Source organism: Oncorhynchus gorbuscha, linkage group LG18, assembly GCF_021184085.1.
Source record: "Oncorhynchus gorbuscha isolate QuinsamMale2020 ecotype Even-year linkage group LG18, OgorEven_v1.0, whole genome shotgun sequence".
Taxonomy (NCBI): Eukaryota; Metazoa; Chordata; class Actinopteri; order Salmoniformes; family Salmonidae; genus Oncorhynchus; species Oncorhynchus gorbuscha.
The window spans coordinates 39,350,266-39,366,216 of NC_060190.1; positions in this window are offsets into that span (position 1 = coordinate 39,350,266).

A 15,951-nucleotide genomic window follows, 5' to 3' on the forward strand; every position below is an offset into this window, starting at 1 on the left:
CAAATTAAGGGCAGGTCTTGGAAAGTGGCCACAAAGTAACACAATGTTCCGGCTGTACTGTAGCTGCGCTCTGGTGAGGACACAGTGTTCTAGTAGACACCCTGACCCTTTAACCAGTTCTGTGCCGAGCGCCGCCGCAGCTCGCGCAGCTCAGCACTGCTACCCGGAACAGTCTGTACAGCAGCAGTGTACTCATGGACTGTCCTCGATTACGAACGGAACATTTCACAGATTTCAGAATGGTTCCATGCTTTATTGGAGGACAGATAGGATAGGTGCGCCATCTGGATTGGAATAATTTTTCAAGCGCGCGACATACTGGCTGCCGAGGTTATTCATGGGATGTGGAAAGAAATGTCATTCAATTTGTTATGTAGGCTAAATTAAAACTCAGTGAGTTAGATTTTTCCTTTCGAATAATATTTACATGATCATTTACACATCTCGATCACCATAACAACTAACAGGCTATTAGGAGTGTTGATTGCCAGCAACAATTAATTAGGTTAATCAAGCACAAGAGACATTTTATATATGATTCAACAGATTGAAGAGTGATTTGGGAGGTTTCTTGCCAACAGTTGTTGGTTTAACAAAGCAAAATCCAGTCACTGATTTAGACCGAATAGAAGTGGCCTCTATACCAACATATGAATCATATGAACAATATTTAACGTTTTTAGTTTACCTTAGTGCTCTAATCATATAGTTCTATTTTTTTTTTCATTAACCTAGATAGGCAATTTTACCAAGTGTGGTGAAGCCTAATGCAGTAGTTCTCAAACCTCTTCTCGGTGAACCCATAGCGTTCCAAGTTTTGACATATTCAAAGCTAGCACACCTTATTCAACTACTCATCAAGCTCTTTAGGTACATCAGATGAGATAGTTCAGGGCTACAACAATGTTGTGAAATGTCTGGGGGTACCTGAGGAGAGTTTTGAGAACCACTGACTAAATGCATAATGCACAACATGACCAAAAGTATGTGGAGACCTGCTTGTCAAACATCTCATTCCAAAATCATGGGCATTAAAATGGAGTTAGTCCCCGCTTTGCTGCTATAAAAGCTTCCACTCTTCTGGGATATTGAAACATTGCTGCGGGGACTTGCTTCCATTCAGCCACAAGAGCATTAGTGAGGTCGGGCACTGATGTTGGGTGATTAGGCCTGGCTCACATTCCAATTAATTCCAAAGCTTTTTGATTGGGTTGATGCCAGGACTGCATTAAAGTCCCTGGCCACTAGGAGCACCGCTTCTGAGTGAGCATTTTCTTGTTTGGTTATGGCATTATAGAGTTGGTTGAGTGTGGTCTTAGTGCCAGCATCGGTTTGTGGTGGTAAATGGATGGCTACGAATAATATAGATGAGAAGTCTCTTGGTAGATAGTGTGGTCTACAGCTTAGCATAAGGTACTCTACCTCAGGCGAGAAATACCTCAAGACTTCTTTAATATTAGACATCGCGCACCAGCTGTTATTGACAAAAAGACACACCCCCACCCCTCGTCTTACCAGACGTAGCTTCCCTGTTCTGCCGGTGCATTGAAAATCACTCCAGCTCTATATTATCCATGTTGTCGTTCTGCCACGACTCTGTGAAATGTAAGATATTACAGTTCTTAATGTCCCGTTTGTAGGATAATCGTAATAAAAGGTCATCAATTTTATTTTCCAATGATTGCATGTTAGCAAGTAGAATTGATGGCAGTGGGAGCTTACTCGCTCGCCTACGGATTCTCAATTGGCAGCCTGATCTGCGTCCTCTTTTCCTCTGTCTTTTCTTCACACAAATGACAGGGATCTGGGCCTGTTCCCGGGAGAGCAGTATAACTTTATCATCGGACTCGTTAAAGGAAAAAATATGAACGACCCAGGGATGTGTGTACTTTGGGGACCTTCTACAGAATGTGACTGACAGAAAGGGTGTTGTATGTGGAGAATGAGGGCTGCAGTAGATATCTAAGATAGGGGGGAGTGAGGCCTAAGAGGGTTTTATAAATTAACATCAACCAGTTTGTCTTGCGACGGGAATACAGAGATGACCAGTTTACAGAGGCGTATAGAGTGCAGTGATGTGTCCTATATAGATTTGGTGGCAAATCTGATGGCCGAATGGTAAAGAACATCTAGCCGCTCGAGAGCACCCTTACATGCCGATCTATAAATTATGTCTCCGTAATCTAGCATGGGTAGGATGGTCATCTGAATCAGGGTTAGTTTGGCATCTGGGGTGAAAGAGGAGTGATTACGATAAAGGAAACCAAGTCTAGATTTTATGTGCTGAGAGAAGGACAGTGCACCGTCTAGCCATACTCCCAAGTACTTGTATGAGGTAGTTCTAAAGCTCTAAACCCTCAGAGGTAGTTATCACACCTGTGGGGAGAGGGGCATTCTTCTTACCAAACCACATGACCTTTGTTTTGGAGATGTTCAGAACAAGGTTAGGGGTAGAGAAAGCTTGTTGGACACTAAGAAAGCTTTGTTGTAGAGCGTTTAACACAAAGTGCGGGGAGGGGCCAGCTGAGTATAAGACTGTATCATCTGCATATAAATTAATGAGAGAGCTTCCTACTGCTTGAGCTATATTGTTGAAGTAAATTGAGAAGAGCGTGGGGCCTAGGATCGTGCCTTGGGGTACTCCCTTGGTGACAGGCAGTGGCTGAGACGGCAGATATTCTGACTTTATACACTGCACTCTTTGAGAGAGGTAGTTAGCAAACCAGGACAAAGACAACACCAATACTCCTTAGCCGGCCCACAAGAATAGAATGGTCTACCGTATCAAAAGCTTTGACCAAGTCAAATAGCAGCACAACATTGCTTAGAATGAAGTGCAATGGTGACGTCATTGAGGACCTTTAAGGTTGCAGTGACACATTCATACCCTGAGCGGAAACCAAATTGCATACCAGAGAGAATAATATAGACATCAAGAAAGCCAGTCAGTTGATTATTGACACGTTTTTCCATCACTTTTGATAAACAAGGCAAAATAGAAATAGGCCTATAACAGTTAGGATCAACTTAATCTCCCCCTTTAAATAAAGGACAAACTGTGGCTGCCTTCCAAGCAATGGGAACCGCCCCAGAAAGGAGAGACAGGTTTAAAAGGTCGGAGATAGGCTTGGCAATGATAGGGGCAGCAACCTTAAAGAAGAAAGGGTCTAAACCATCTGACCCAGATGTTTTTTTGCGGGGGTCAAGTTTCAGAAGATCCTTTAGCACCTCAGACCCGGTGACTGCCTGCAGGGAGAAACTTTGTAGCAGGGCAGGGGAAAAAGAGGGAGACGTGTCGGTGCTAGTCGCATTAGAAGGGGTGTTTGATGAGGAAATGTTGGACGGGCAAGGAGGCATAGCTGAGTCAAATAGGAATCCTGACTTATTGAAGTGGTGATTAAAGAGCTCAGCCATGTGCTTCTTGTCAGTAACAACCACATCATCAACATTAAGGGACGTGGGCAGCTGTGAGGAGGAGGGTTTATTCTCCAGGTCATTAACCATTTTCCAGGACTTCTTCAGGTTAGACCCACAGAGAGAGAACTACTCCTGTTATTAACATACTGTATATTTAGCCTTTATATCTAACATACATTTAGGCCTAGGTTTACATGTATTAGGCCTAGGCCATAGCCTAAACGTATGTGATGGGCTTATCTTGAGTAGCATTAAAACATTTATCAAATGTTGCCCAAATGACCTCGTCAGGATCAGACCCCTTTTTCAATTTTCGCCTAAAATGACATTCTTAAATCTAACTGCCTGTAGCTCAGGACCAGAGGCAAGGGTATGCATATTGTTGATAGCATTTGAAAGGAAACACTTTGAAGTTTGTAGAAATGTGAAACTAACGTTTTGACGTCTTCACTATTATTCTACAATGTATAAAATAGTAAACAAATAAAGAAAAACCCTTCAATGGGTAGGTGTGTCCAAACTTTTGACTGGTACTATATACACAGTGCCTTCAGAATGTATTCACACCCCTTTACTGTTTCCACATTTAGTTGTGTTACAGCCTGAATTTAAAATTGATTAAATGTAGATTTTTTGTCACTGGCCCACACACAATACCCCCATAATGTCAAAGATGTTTACAGATTCATAAAAAAGGAAAAGCTGAAATGTCTTGCATCAATAAATATTCAAACTTACATTCCTGGCATTGCAAGCGCCATGCTCTACCAACTGAGCCATACATGACCACATGATGGTTTAATGACTACCTCCTCTCTCTATCACACACATACAATTATTTGTAAGGTCCCTCAGTCGAGCAGTGAATTTCAAACACAGATTTAACCACAAAGACCAAAGAGGTTTTCCAGTGCCTCGCAAAAAATGGCACCTATTGGTATATGGGTAAAAAATGAAAAATAGAATATTCCTTTGAGCATGGTGAAGTTATTAATTACACTTTGGATGGATTAACAATACACCCCGTCAATAGAAAGACACTCAGTTGCCGAATTGGAAGGAAACCGCTCAGGGATTTCACCATAAGGCCAACGTTGACTTTAAAATAGTTACAGAGTTTAATGGCTGTGATAGGAGAAAACTGAAGATGGATCAACAACATTACAGTTACTCCACAATACTAACCTAATTGACAGAGTGAAAATAGGGAAGCTTGTACAGAAAACAAATATTCCAAAACAGGAACTAAAGTAAAACTGCAAAAAATGTGGCAAAGCAATTTACTTTTTGTACTGAATACAAAGTGGTATGTTTGGGGTAAATCCAATACAACACATTACTGAGTACCACGTTCCATATTTTCAAGAATATGGGTGGCTGCATCATGTTATGGGTTTGCATGAAGACAGTGAATGTTCCTGAGTGGCAGAGTTACAGTTTTGACTTCTTAAATCTACTTGAAAGTCTATGACAAGACTTGAAAATGGTTGTCAAACAACGATCAACAACCAATTTGACAAAGCTTGAAGAATTTTAAAAGAATAATGTGCAAATGTTGCACAATCCAGGTGTGGAAAGATGTTAGAGACTTACACAGAAAGACTCACTGCTGTAATCACAGCCAAAGGTGCTTCTACAAATGATTGACTCAGGGGTGTGAATACTTATGTAAATAAGATATTTATGTATTTCATTTTAAATTCATTTGCTACATGCTACATTTGCTAAAAACCTGTTTTCACTTTGTCATTATGGGGTATTGTGGGTAGATGATTGAGAGAGAAAAAAACGACAAAAAGTGGAATGAGTTAAGGGGTATACTGTATATATGTTGTATAGGTGAATCACAGCCCTTTTGAATGTTTACCAATTATTTGTGCCCTGTTAAATCTATTTATTTCTGATCTTGATAGGTCTTTGTTTTAATTTGCCTAAATAATGGTAAGCAGGACTCGAGGGATTAACAAAGTATCAGCCTAATTTGACAAAAAAGAGAATCAATCACTGTGTTGGTCAAGCATTATAACAACATGTTAAGGCCAATGTTTTCTAAACTAATGTCTAAAAGATATATCCCATCACACCGTATTTTAGGAGAACCCACAAAATAAAGTAGCCCATTACCAGAGAAACCACCAAGGTATTTTTAGTGAAGTGAAATCAGTAGGCTATTTTAAGAACTACAGATGACCTGTTACTCAACTGTACCTGACATAATATATTTGTAGCTAGTTTATACTGTTTGTAATTCATGTGAGTAAGTTGCAGTACATATATATACCATGTCATGTTTCCCCTAATTTAACATTAGGATCCTCATTTCTGGTGGTATTGAAATGTATATTTCACCTACATTTCATAATTTGTGAGTCTTTGGGAGTAATGATGATCTATAGGCCATGGTGGACTATAACAATATGGGTCCGTCAGTTCTGCCCGTCTAGCAATATTCAGTGTGCCAAAATCAGCTTGGTTTCTCAGCGACATAGGAAGTTGAGGATGTGTATTCCAGTTGCTGCAAACCACAGACACAGTTCTTTGTTTGCCTCTGGGCAGTCTGTGAACAGGAATGTTACCAATGTTGCCAATTGACATCAGCAGTTATTGAAAAAGAAAATGGCACCTCACTATACTATACATTGATATGGCTATAGTTAGAATAACATGCCTTCATGCTTTCAAGAAACATTTGCACAACTTCCTCTGGGATTGGTTTGATGTCACTTGAGAGGGAAATTCTTGCATGAGATCATGCTATAAGGCCTCCCCCTTCTGTCATAGCCTAAGGTCAATGATCTGCTACTCTGCTGCTCAAAGTCTAGCCCGCATTCACATCACTTCCGATATCAGATGCAATCAATGTCCTGGGAATTGTAGAACATACTTAACACACAGCAATTGACAAGAGCTATGTTTTGTTTCACTTTGTAACCATTGTCCAGTTAATTACATTATATTATCATTTAAATGTAGTTAGTTACTCTGTTACTAATGTTAATAGGGTTATGTTTCCTTAATACGCAATTCAGTGGAGGGGGTTTGTTTTAATTCTAGACTGAGAAGTAGCGGGGATGGTGATCAAAAATGTCTGTCAGACTAAACGCCTGGTCTGGCAGAGAGCCACGAGTTATTGGATGGAACATTATGTTCTTGTTAATTATAACAGTGACATAGCACAGGTGGAAATGACTAGGCTGACCAAACCCACAGGGATGTAACCAACACCGTGTACTCTGTGGGGAAGGAGTTCTCTTACAAGAATATATATTGCAATAACCTATTGCGTTAGGTTCAGATTAACGTCCTTATTTGATACTTCATGTGTGGCATTATTACATCCTCAGTCATGACTCATTGCTTAACCCATTTGAAGTTGTCATCACTTTTGTGATTACTAAAAGCAGCTAGGACAGAGTGCTACTCAATATAATTTGGTTTACATTGTATCACTAAGCTACATGTTATTCTGTAATTAGGGCATTGAGGTTTCTGGAAATGACAAGTATGGTATCGTGCATTAGCTATGACAATGAATCATAATCCTCTGGCACTATTCCTATTACCCCATCCATCACAGTCAATGTCACTTAATATGTTGGAAAGTAAGTTAATCAGCATGGTCATATTCTTTTGCTCTACTAGAAAAATTCATAAGGACTTACATTTTGAACAAGTCATTTGTGTCTATTTCACAATAAGCTGTGATCATGTGTTGACTGGTCTAGGTAAGATGCATAGACAATCAGGAAAGCCTACTTCTGTACTTCGTTTGCTTTATATCCCCCAGCTAAGCGCAGTCAAGCCAATGGATAGTCAGTCCAATGAAGTAAGTTCTTTATTGGTCCTGTCCGGGTTCTGTTTTAGCTATGCAATGCCTACTGCTGGTTTGGTTACCCAGTTGGAATGAAACTACGCCTATACACAAATGTTGACATTGCACATTGCTCACCAGAATTCATTCCAAAAAAAGAACTGTGATGCTCAGATAGTTTTGGGGGGGGGGGTTTGGTTGAAAAAAGTTTTTCCCAACACAGCAGAAATGTATTTTTGAGTATGTGAAATTGTGAATCTACATGTATTTATACAACAGTTATTACAGTGAGCTCATTTAACTTTAGTCCATTCAATGTACACTAGATTACCAAATGTATGTGGACACCTGCTCATCGAACATCTCCTTACAAAATAATGTGCATTAAGGTGGAGTTGATCCCCCCTTTGCTGCTATAACAGCCTCCACTCTTCTGGGAAGGCTTTCCACTAGATGTTGAAACATTGTTGAAGTGACTTGCTTCCATTCAGCCACAAGAGCATTAGTGAGGCCAGGCACTGATGTTGGGTGATTAGGCCTGGCTCACATTCCAATTAATTCCAAAGCTGTTTGATTGGGTTGATGCCAAGGCTCTGTGCAGGCCAGTCAAGTTCTTCCACACCAAACTCAACAAACCATTTCTTTATGGACCTTTCTTTGTGCACAGGGGCAGTGTCATGCTGAAACAGGAAAGGGCCTTCTCAAAAGTGTTGCCACAAAGTTGGAAGCACGTTATTATCTAAAATGTCATTGTATGCTGTAGAGTTCAGATTTCCCTTCACTTAACTAAGGGGACTAGCCCGAACCATGAAAACAGCCCCAGATCACTATTTTTCAACCACCAAACTTTACATTTCGCACTATGCATTGGTGCAGGTAGTGTTCCCCTGGCATCCGCCAAACCCAGATCAGTCCATCAGACTGCCAGATGGCAGATGAAGAGTGATTCATCACTCCAGAGAGCACATTTCCACTGCTCCAGAATCCAATGGCGATGAGCTTTACACCACTCCAGCCGACGCTTGGCATTTCGCATGGTGATCTGAGGCTTGTGTGTGGCTGCTCGTCCATCGAAACCCATTTTATGGTGCTCCCGACGTCTTGTGCTGACATTGCTTCCAAAGGCAGTTGGGAACTCAGTAGTGAGTTTTGCAACTGAGGACAGACGATTTTTACCCGCTACGCGCTTCTGCACTCGGTGGTCCCATTCTGTGAGCTTGTTTGACCTACCACTTGGCAGCTGAGCCGTTGTTGCTCCTAGACATTTCCACTTCACAACAACAGCACTTACAGTTGAACAGGGCAGCTCTAGCAGGGCAGAAACTTGACAAACTGACTTGTTAGAAAGGTGGCATCCTATGACGGTGCCACGTTGAAAGCCACTTCAGTAAGGCCATTCTACTGCCAATGTTTGTCTATGAAGATTGTATGGCTGTGTTCCTCGATTTTATACACCTGTTAGCAATGGGTGCATCTGAAATAGCCAAATCCACTCATTTGAAAGGTTGTCCACATACATTTGTATATATAGTGTATGTTTGTGTTGACATTTTAAGGAATTCTTGTTATTATGGTATTCTTGCTGAACTATTCCTTTGTTATCGTCAGCAACAACAGATGTTTAGAAAATAATATAGCCTACGTATTCTTCTCCAGAATTCAATGCCAATATTATAAGAGAGTGTGTGTGTGTGTGTGTGTGTGTGTGTGTGTGTGTGTGTGTGTGTGTGTGTGTGTGTGTGTGTGTGTGTGTGTGTGTGTGTGTGTGTGTGCGTGCGTGCGTGCGTGCGTGCGTGCGTGCGTGCGTGCGTGCGTGTGAGAGAGAGAGAGAGAGAGAGAGAGAGAGAGAGAGAGAGAGAGAGAGAGAGAGAGAGAGAGAGAGAGAGAGAGAGAGAGAGAGAGAGAGAGAGAGAGAGAGTGTGAGAGTACAGTAACTGTAAGCACGAGGACGGGTTCATGCAAGGATACCAAGTCATCAGGAAGTGAAACAGAACAGAATGTGCTGTACTAATCTGATTGAAAAACACTGTGCCCTGAGTGGTCGGAAGAAAAAAAAATGTTTTATTTCAGCAGGCTAAAAGAGAATACTGTGTCACAGGGGAAGGAGAGAAACAACAATAACAAAACAAAAAAGTTTAACCACAGACACAGTGTGTTGGCCCATAGGTGAGAGAAAAGCTGCCTAGTACACTCAAACATGATCACAGAATGAAAGTAAAGCTGAGCAACATCATGCTCTTTGTTTGTTGAAGAGCCATCTGTGATACAGAACCTCATCAGTTTAATTTCCTGTCCTAATCCTTTTTAGCTGTGGACTTTTGGCCTACAAAGGTCAGAGGGGGTGATAGCTGAGGAACATGGAAGTTGTCTGGCTGAACCGTACCGCACTCTAATTCATACATTCTGTTAGATATTGTGTCAGAGCTTAGAACTGTAGGCCAGAGTCAATGTCTAAGCCCTGTTTTTTGAATGAATAGGTCAAGGCCAAGCACAGTGTGGTATAAATAGGGTAGATGGAAGGAGATGGCTGTAGGAGGAGAATGAGTGAAAATAAGAAAATATGGAGATTTAATTTGTACCTTTATTTAACTAGGCAAGTCAGTTAAAAACAAATTCTTATTTTCAATGACGGCCTAGGAACAGTGGGTCTGTTCAGGGGTAAAATGACATATTCGTACCTTGTCAGCTCAGGGGTTTGAACTTACAACCTTCCGGTTACTAGTCAAAAGCTCTAACCACAAGGCTACCCTGCCGCCCTGCCATAATAAGAAGTTAATTGCATTTGGAAAGTATTCAGACCCCTTGACTTTTTCCACATTTTGTTACGTTACATAATTACTCTAAAATAGAGTTTAAAAAAAAGATGTATCATCAATCTACACACAATACCCCATGACAAAGAAAAAACATTTTACCTTATTTAGTACATAAGAATTCAGACCCTTTGCTCTGAGTCTCGAAATTCAGCTCAGGTGGATCCTGTTTCCATAGATCATCCTTGAGATGTTTCTACAACTTTATTGGAGTCCACCTGTGGAAAATGTAATTGATTGGACAGGATTTGGAAAGGCACACACGTGCCTATATAAGGTCCCACAGTTGACAGTGCACGTCAGAGCAAAAACCAAGCCATGAGGTCGAAGAGCTCCGAGACAGGATTGTGTCGAGGCGCAGATCTGGGGAAGGGTACCAAAACCTTTCTGCAGCATTGAAGGTCCCCAAGAACACAGTGGCCTCCATCATTCTTAAATGGAAGAGGTTTGGAACCACCAAGACTCTCCCTACAGCTGGCCGCCAGGCCAAACTGAGCAATCGGGGAAGCAGGGCCTTGGTCTAGGAGATGCTGTGGGGATGTTTTTCAGTGGCAGGGACTGGGAGATTCATTAGGATGGAGCCAAATGTATTTTTTATTTTTTTTTTCACCTTTTTTTAAGGAACGTACAGAGAGATCATTGATGAAAAGCTGCTCCGGAGCTCTCAGGACCTCAGACTGGGGGCAAAGGTTAACCTTCCAACAGGACAATGACTCTAAGCATACAGCCAAGACAACGCAGGAGTGGCTTCCGGACAAGTCTCTGAATGTCCTTGAGTGGCCCAGCCAGAGCCCAGACTTGAAACCGATCCAACATCTCTGGAGAGACCTGAAAATAGCTATGCAGCAACGTTCCCCATCCAACCTGACAGAGCTTGAGAGGATCTGCAGAGAAGAATGCGAGAAAGTCCCCAAATACATGTGTGCCAGGCTTGTAGTGTCATACCCAAGAAGACTCGAGGATGTAATCACTGGCAAAGGTGCTTCAACAAAGTACTGGGTAAAAGATCTGAATACTTGTGTCAACGTGATATTTCCATTTTTTTTTTTTGCAATATATTTGCAAAAATGTTTTTGCTTTGTCATTATGGGGTATTGAGTGTAAATTGATAAGTATTTTTTTTAACATCCATTTTAGAATTAGACTGTAACGTAACAAAATGTGGAAAAAGTCAAGGGGTCTGAATACTTTCCAAAAGCACTGTAGATATTGATTTTAGAACCTACCGATCCACCACTGGTTAGCACTTCATGCTACACTGTAAAAATGAAGTGTTTTCTAACACTACAACTAGTGGCAACTGAGCTGCATACCTTAAAGGAGACGAAACCTTACCTTTGCTGGAGTATTGAAACACATGGTTGTGAGGGCTTGTGACAGATTTGAGGTGTACTGAAGCATTCATCCTGAGGTGTTCTGAAACATGTCATGGTGTGTTGTAACAACACATAAGAGTTGTGCAACACCTTGCCAGAAGCTGGGAACCCTGACCCAGAAAAGGTTGAAAAAAACTGGTGTTTGGATTCCTGTGTAGTGCAGAATTAGATCCCTTCTCTTTTGGTGTTGTTTCCCCGCTCTAAAGCTTGAAAACACATTGATGGTGTTTCGAATTCCGTCGAGTGTATAATTAAATCCCTTCTTCTGGAGTTTTCAAATACTGTAAATGAGAGTATCTCATCATCAGTCAATCCAAAAGGTCATATGGAACAGCATTATGTTCAAACAAAGGATCCAATGATTTTGCTGTTGTGAAAATACAAATGACTACGTTTGTCCAAGATAACAAAATTCATTTTTCAAATGCTTTATCTTTTATTATCAAATGATCAAATGACAAAACATTAAAAGGTCTTAAACATTTTTAGATTGATAAAGACCGTTCAAAGATCTGTAAGGCATTTATCATATTCTTTAAGATCAACAGAAATGTGGCATTATATTTCACGTTCATGGGAAAAAATGCAGGCAATGACTAATGTTAGAAGTAGCACTCATACAAAACTTCAGCCCAGGGCTCAATACGACCCACCAGTCATCCATTGTGCTAATGACCTGACCTGAGTCTTTATATTCTGATAGTACACAGCGTGGAAGATTGCTTAGATCTATTGAATAACAGACAGAACAGTTGCGCCGTGATTGGGACACCCATGGGGCGGCGCACAATTTGGCCCAGCATCGTCCGGGTTAGGGCAGGGTTTGGCCTGCAGGGATGTCCTTGTCCCATCGCGCACTAGCGACTCCAGTGGCGGGCCAGGCATGGTCGCCAGGTGTACAGTGTTTCCTCCGACACATCGGTGCGGCTGGCTTCCGGGTTAAGTGGGCATTGTGTCAAGAAGCAGTGCGGCTTGGTTGGGTTGTGTTTCGGAGGACGCACGGCTCTCAACCCTCGCCTCTCCTGAGTCCGTACAGGAGTTGCAGCGATGAGACAATACTGTAACTACCAATTGGACACCACAAAATTGGGGAGAAGAAGGGGTTTCAAAAATAAACAATAAAGCCTACTCATCTCAAGTCTGAATCGGGCCCAATGTGATCTGTGTAACAAGGGTGGTTCTGCACAATGGTTTACTCCTGAAGACTGGCAGTGTTTTGACAAGCAACAGACCTGGGATCACATCCACCTTCTCACATGAATACCAGTTACCTTATACATGTTGCCTGTGCTATAATTTACATAGCCCTAAACATTTTGATTGTACATTATTTATAATCTCACAAAGTTACCTGGCAACAACAGGTCTATAATTAGTGCCAAAGTCTACCATGGGAAAATTATTCATTTCCCAGTGTCTTCTTTAATGTTACCAGAAAATTGAATTTATATTTCTAATCTATATTTATGCTGTAAACCTTTCGCAATTTAGAAACATTTGATTATATGAGAGACACAGTCTGCCAAAACATTTTGTGTTTGGATGCTACCTTTTACATGCACTGAAACACAAAAAAAGGTGTTTTCACAACACTATTCAGATTGAAGAACCACTTTGGGTGGCTCAGAAAACTTCCATTCCGTTTTGAAATACATTCAGTGTATTATTAACACAACACCAGATCTCAGCTTAGGTGCACTACTTTTCATGGTTTTACAACACAGTGATGGTGTTTTGAGTCTTTCTATTTTAACAGTGTAGGTCTACCAGGGTGTTTGAAGTTTCAAGTTTTTATTGTCACGTGCACAAGTACAATGCCTTTCTTGCTTGCTCTTTCCCAACAATGCAGCAATCAATATCAGTGGTACTATAAAAAATACATCCAAAGTCAAGTAGAACAAAAACACACGAGAAATTGCCAATACCATATTTATAATGTGCAGGGATACTGGAGTGGTAGGTTTAGATATGTATAGGGGTAAGCTGACAAAGCATTAGGATACTGTATATGATACACAGAGTAGCAGCAGAGTATATGATGATTGTATGTGAGTGTGTGTGCATGTGTGTAGAGTCAGTATGAATGTGTGTGCGTGTTATGTGTGCGTGAGCAAATTAAGTGTGTGTATGTGTGAGTGTGTTGGAGTGTCAGTACGAGTGAGTCTAATTGAGTGTGTAGCGTGTGCATAGAGACAGTGCAAAAAAAAAACATTTTTTTTATAGAAGGATAAGTGCAGATTGTCTGTGTAGCCATTTTGATGGCTATTTAACAGTCTTATGGCTTGGGTATACAAGCTGTTCAAGAACATGTTGGTGTCAGACTTCGCGCTCCGGTTCCGCTTGCCATGCAGAACCAGAGAAAACAGTCAATGGCTTGGGTGGCTAGTCTTCAACAATTTTCTGGGCCTGATATAGAGGCCCTGGATGGCAGGGAGCTCGGCCCAAGTGATGTACTGGGCTGTCTGCACCACCCCCTGTAGCGCCATGCAATTGAGGGCAATGCAGTTGCCATACCAAGCAGTGATGCAGCCAGTCAAAATGCTCTCAATGGTGCAGCTGTAGAACTCTTTTCAACCTCTTGAGGGGAAGATGTTGCGCCTTCTTCACTAATGTTTGCATGTGTGTGGACCATTTTCTATGTCCTTATAGTGATTTGGACACAGAGGAACATGAAGCGCTTGATCCACTCCTCTGCAGCCCTGTCGATGGACAGTGGTCCACAATCAGCTCCTTGGTCTGAGGGAGAGGTTGTTTTCCACAGTTCACCACAGCGCCAGGTCACTGACATCCTCCCTGTAGGCGGTGCCATCGTCACCGGTGATCAGGCCTACCACAGTTGCGTCGTCAGTAAACTTGAAGATGGTGTTGGAGTCGTGCGTGGCCACGGGTGAACAGAGAGTGCAGGAGGGGACTAAGCACATACCCCTGTGGGGCCCCCGTGTTGAGGGTCAACATGGCAGAGATGATGCTGCCTACCCTCACCACCTGGGGTTCGCCCGTCAGGAAGTTCAGGATCCAGTTGCAGAGGGAGGTGTTCAGTCCAGGGTCCCAAGCTTGTTGATGTGTTGAACACTGAGCTGTCAATGAACAACATTCTCAAATAGGTATTCCTTTTATCTAGGTGGGTGAGGGCAGAGTAGTGTGCATTTGAGATTGTGTCGTCTATGGATCTGTTTGTGTGGTATGCAAATTGTAATGGGTCTAGGGTGTCTGGGAGTTGGAGTTGATGTGTGCCATAACCCGCCTTTCAATGCAAATCTAATCAAATTCATTTTTATTGGTCACATACACATATTTAGCAGATGTTACTGTGGGTGTAGCGAAATGCTTGTAAAAGTTGCTTAGGAGTTAGAAGCAGAGGTGCCATATCTGTCGGCTCCATCTTACTTGATGATTACAGATGTGAGTGCTACAGGGCAGTAGTCATTGTGGCAGGTGGCCTTAGGAAGGATGGTGGTCATCTTGAAACATGTGGGGATTACAGACTGGGACAAGGAGAGGATGCAAATGACCGTGAATATGCCTGCCAGCTGTTCTGCACCTGCTCTGAGAATGCCCCCTTGAATTCCGTCCAGCCCGCAGCTTTATGAGTGTTGACCTGATTAAAAACCTTAGTCACGTCGGCCTCAGAGAGCAAGATCACGCAGTCCCCTGGGTCAGCGGGGTCGCTCATGCACAGCTAGGTGTTGTTTTTGTCAAAGCGCACATAAAATGCATTGAGTTCGTCTGGTAGAGAGGCATTGTTGGGCAGATCATGGCTGGGTCTTCCTTAGTAATCTATAATGGACTGTATCCCCTGCCACACTCAGCAGGCGTCAGAGCCCGCTTAATAGGATTCCACTTTGTTCCTATATTGTCCCTTTACTTGTTTGATGGCTCTGCAGACGTCGTAGCAGGACTTCTTGTTCGTGTCCTCAGCTGTTACTTCAGGGTTGGCTACCATAACCCTGTGAGTGGTAGCCCTGTCCTTTAGTTTAGCGCTAATCCTCAATTTTAATCCAGGGCTTTTTGATTGGGGAAGCAGCGAATCTTCACTGTGGGGATAATGTCTGAAATGTACTTGGTAATGAAGCCGGTGACACGGAGGTGGTTAGCGATGTTCTATCTAATACCACACCCCCTTGGGCCTTGTTGATTAATTATAGACTTGGTGGTTTGAGTCCTGAATGCTGATTGCCTGGCAACGTTGGTAAACAATTTATTATAGCAATAAGGCACCTTGGGGGTTTGTGATATATGGACAATATACCATGGCTAAGGGCTGTGTCCAGGCACTCCGCGTTGCGTGGTACATAAGAACAGCCCTTAGCCGTGATACAGTATATTGGCCATATACCACACCTCCTCTTGCCGTTTTGCTTAATTATACCCCATGCTGGATAAACTATATATTACGTACCATGCAATGTATACTTAAGAAGAACCATTGTATAAATAAATACATGTTATTTAGCTATCTGGTCTCGACACAGCTCTTTTTTTTTTAAAGAAAAACACACTTGGTCAGGTAGTCATAATTCTCCACTCCAGTAGA